The 5,000-nt window shown below is 38.3% G+C and overlaps 1 non-coding gene across 1 annotated transcript; it reads right to left on the bottom strand.

The window, feature by feature from the left end:
* Window positions 1-3,932: 3,932 nt before the first annotated feature.
* Window positions 3,933-4,005, bottom strand: Trnav-aac. The gene has a single exon. It is a non-coding gene; the product is annotated as a tRNA-Val (tRNA).
* Between the last annotated feature and the right edge of the window lie 995 nt (window positions 4,006-5,000).

Raw genomic sequence — 5,000 nt, 5'->3', positions numbered from 1 at the left:
TGCCGGACCCACCCATCAGCGAGGAACCTCCTACCATAACAGAGGTTAGGAGGCGATCTCCAAGCTGAAGAGTGGGAAAACTGCAGGCATATGTGATATCCCTGCTGAACTGCTAAAGTCTGGGGGTGAACCTATGGCTCGGGGCCTGCATACAGTCCTGATTGCCATCTAGCAGACTGGTACCATTCCCCCTGACCTGCTGAGGGGCGTGGTCATCCCTCTCTGGAAGGGAAAAGGGGATTGTTGGGATTGTAGCAACTACTGTGGCATTATACTGCTCAGCATACCAGGCAAGGTTCTCGCCCACATTCTTCTGAAACGGATCCTCGAGGGGGTTGAAAACCAATCTGGATGTAGGAGACTCCAGAATCCTTTGTAGTCTTGTGCAGTAAATCAGGTTCATGTAGTCCCGGTGTAATGAAAAAGGTGGTTCTCCACTCTCAGCATACAGGGTCTCCACAGGTGAAGACCTGAAAGCCCCTGTACAGATTCTGAAAGCTTCATTATGAACCGAGTCCAACATCCAGAGAACAGTGGGAATTGCAGATGAATAAGCCTCACATCCATAGTCAAGCTTACTACGAATAAGCGCTCAGTAAACTCGCAGAAGCGTTGTGCAATCTGCAACCCAAGATATATATGAAAGAATATGCAAGATACTAAGTGGTTTTGTAGCCTTTACTTTTAATTGTTTGATGTGAGGCACCCACTTAAGCCTTGAGTCAAAAATTAGACCCAAGTTCTTCACCTCTTGGACAAATTGCAGTGGGTTTGCTCCTAAATAGAGGGAAGGATGAAACTTTCCTCGTTTGTGGAAATGTATAGCCATGGTCTTGCTTGGAGAAAATTTGAACCCATGGTATGTTGCCCACTGAACTTCCTGATTTACTGCAGTCTGCATGTTTCCTTGCACATCCTGTAAGCTTCCTCCTGAGCAGTACAGTGTAGTCATCCACATACAGATTACATGAGACAGTACTTGGAACAACCTTTACAATGTCATTTATAGCAATGGCAAACAGGGTCACACTTAAGACAATTCCTTGTGGGACCCCTACCAGCTGATCTTCCAGGCTAGAGAAACTGTTTCCCACCCGAACTCTAAACTTCCTGTTAGTAAGGCAGCTTTGTATGAAGGTAGGCAATGCTCTTCTTAAACCAATGTCATACAGCTTCATGAGTATGACATGCTTCCAAGTCTTTTCAAGGTCAAAGAAGACTGCTAACATGTGACGTCGTTGTGCAAAGGAATTATGTATGGTAGTTTCATCCTCACAAGTGCATCTGTGGTTGATCTCAATTTTTAAAACCTACACCCCAAGATATATATATATATATATATATATATATATATATATATATATATATATATATATATGAAAGAATATGCAAAATACTAAGTGGTTTTGTAGCCTTTACTTTTAATTGTTTGATGTGAAGCACCCACGTAAGCCTTGAGTCAAAAATTAGACCCAAGTACTTCATCTCTTGGACAAATTTATATTGCTATTTCTAGCACTAACGCAATTATAAAGTGAATATGCATATAACAATATTAATGAAAATCATCAAACATTCAAATCTCAGACGCAGCCACTTCAAGAACCCGAACACCGAAGTATTCAAACACGAAGAACTGCACGTCAGCATAACTGCGTCAGAGCCTCGCTGCTTCTTTACCCCAGTAGTTGCACTTTGCCTATTAATCACTCATTTACGCATAATCATGACGAAATATATAAAGAATTGAGGTGTATCTTTGAAATGAAGCAAAAGGCCGCCTCTGTAGGGAGATCATGAGCTATTTGTTTTTTAATTCTCTCTTATGCATAATGCAACATATTTTGTTTTTTTTACATCCGTTTTCATCACTCAGTTTCCATAATGTCTTTGCCGGAATTTGTTGTATAAGGAGTTGGCTGTGAATATTAATGCCATCATATTTAATAGCGAAATTTTGTCACACGCAGTAACATCATTGCGCTAGGGTTTGCTGTAGGCTAGCCTGTATAGTACTTGTGCTGTTAATAACGTAAGCCTAGTATTTGTGTTTTCAAGGTAATGTCAAGATGACTAAGGATTCATGTGCTGTCAGATTATTCTACTTGTTATCATACGGTTTACCATAAGATTTTATAATGTTTGAGGATAAACTGAGAATGGTGCATATAGTCACAAGTACAAGCTGCAATCTCAGTAGTTAAAGTGTTGTAATATAGTGACAGAATAAGCTAACAGTATATTAATTAAAAATTAACAGTTTCTTGGCATTACATACAGATTATTTTCAAAATACAAAATACGAAGGCTGCGGCACTAAACTATGTGGGTCAATACAGCTGCGTAAGAGGCATTTTTTTAAAGCACTTTGCTATATGAGTCGATGCATCTGCCTATAGGATACAATTTGTTTTCCATTTTATCAGGCTTTTTCCTCTCTCCTGCTAGTGCAACGCCTCATTCAATATGTAGTAACTAGTCTGCAGTAAACATGCGATTTCACTTGTCATTATAATGTAATTATAATGTAAGTCCAAGGCACGTGTATTTTCATGTATTCGATCCCATAGTATTTACAGCAAACCCATAACCGAGCACAAGTCAGCAGATGACTGACCAATGGCCATCAGATGGTGATGAGTGTTGCCCGCAACTTTGTATCGTGTTTCCCGTATCCAGCGGGAAACACAGAAGCACGCAAAATCGTGTCTTGGAACTCTGAAGTAACCATTGGGAAACAAATTTGGATTGTTGCTCGACTGCTAGAGCATCTTTTCAGATACTTTGTTGCGGCAAGTGTTGGTGTGGACCTCGGTGTGAAATCATGTTTCGTAACTGTTTCGCAACAGTTGCGAGACATTATTGGATATGTGGAGCAACTGTTTCAGAAACAGTGTTGAGTAATAGTGCATCTTCGTCTGGACTAGGCTTGACAAAGGGTGATTATGTAGTTTTCTGTATTCTTTTGCAGCTAATATATGTGAATGCAGAAGCACTCACGACTCGTGGTCAAACTAAAAATGTGTGATAATTACTCAGTTTGGATATGTATGGCCGAAAAGCATGGGCAATTAGTAGGCCTATGGAATATAGAACTGATATTGTGAGATAAATAGTGATAAATAATCTATCCATCTGTCAATTCGTGCAATTATCTATCTATATGTTTAAAGGCATATATATAAGTGTGTATGATGTACTTAGATACATACGTGTGTACTCACACGAGAGACAGTTACCGTCAGATTTACATTTTATGTCTGGTTTCTTCATTTCTTCTCTATTTATTTATCATAAAATTGACCCGGCGGTTTTGTGCATCCTGTATGTGTGAAGAAATGTAAGTGAATATTTGTTGTGATCAAAATTGCTAAGTGATGATTTGTTATAAAAAGTTAAATGTGTAGCCTTGTCCTGAAGAACTGGATTTTTTGTACATTGGATATTATAAACACACACACACACACACACACACACACACACACACACACACACACACACACACACACACACACACACACACACACACACACACACACACACACACACACATTTTTTTTATTATTTATTTATTTATTTATTTATTTATTTATTTTTTATTATTTATTTTTTTCCCGTCTTATCAAACTTGTTCAAATTCTGCATTTTCATTTACTGCCACGATTTTCATGGAAATACATTGTTAAATACACATCATCTCAATATTCGCTAAGTAAATACTTGAGAAAGAATAGAGGAGAAATATTGAATAAAAAGAAACGCACGAAATCTTTAGAAAAATGTCTAACCAGTTTATCTGAAGATGTTCAAACTGCACAGCCCAGTAGTAGATGTTAAAAACAATTGTGCGTGTGCTGATCTACAAAGTTCTGCGGTTTGAAAGTCAAAATCTTGAATAAGGAATATTGCATCGTCAAGATGATATATATAAATGTGCTCACCAGGGCTCGAACCTGGGACCTTCTGTGTGTTAGACAGATGTGATAACCACTACACCATGAGCACATAATATTCAATGGTACTGTAGATATTGGTAATTCTTATGATTTTAAAGCTTTTATATTATTTTCCCACTGCATATATTTTATAAAGGTTTGGGCACGTTCTTGAACTGAATAGAGATTGAGAATTGACTTGCCTTCACAGATTGCGCACGATTTAGAATTGGAAGATGTATAAATAAAGAGAGAGAGAGAGAGGTTTGTAAGCTTTCTGATGTTAACACTACCCAGCTCTTTCCAAACGGAATTTCGTGTCATTTTCCAATTCTTATTCTGGCGAGTACTATAAAGTATTAGGAAATTATGTGTTAAGCGTTCAATTCGTTGGGAGTCTGTTAAGAAGCAGAGGCCTGGTAGCGGTACTCATTCCCATCTGTCAATCTATCTATATATATGTGGTTAACAATCAAGGAGAGAAAGAAATATTCGAAAGAAAAGCCAGTATATAGTTAATTATAATGTTAGTACTGCAAAAGTCTCGCCTGAAACGGTGGGGTGATGAAAGATTTCAAATTTGCCGCCTACTTGCTCAATTCCAGCTCGTGCGTGGCAGGCCTTGTGGGGCAACGGATAACGCGTCTGACTACGGATCAGAAGATTCCAGGTTCGAATCCTGCCAAGGTCGAATATACTATTTCCCCCTCCCTCCTAGCTGTATGACAGTGAAACGAGCTCTGATTTGATTATTCTGCGTTTTTGGGGATAGTTTATATATGATATAGGATATATATTTTCTATGTGAGACTACCTATAAGATTTGTGACTCTAGGAGCAAAATGAGATTACTGGTATTTCATTTGAAATCTATGGCCAAATAGGTTAATCTATTTTCTCTGTTCTGTAGTTATAGTAGTGTATTTGAAAGCAAATTATATATGTAAGAATTGTATGAATAAGGAATCAGGATGGATTTATCCTGGTATTGGTCTGAATTGCCGACCGTGACCGATGTTCGAGTGCTCGCTGGGAACATTTTTTTTCGCCATTTATCTTATCCAA

This window comes from Penaeus monodon, chromosome 10, assembly GCF_015228065.2.
Source record: "Penaeus monodon isolate SGIC_2016 chromosome 10, NSTDA_Pmon_1, whole genome shotgun sequence".
Taxonomy (NCBI): Eukaryota; Metazoa; Arthropoda; class Malacostraca; order Decapoda; family Penaeidae; genus Penaeus; species Penaeus monodon.
This window is presented reverse-complemented; position numbering and strand designations above follow the sequence as displayed.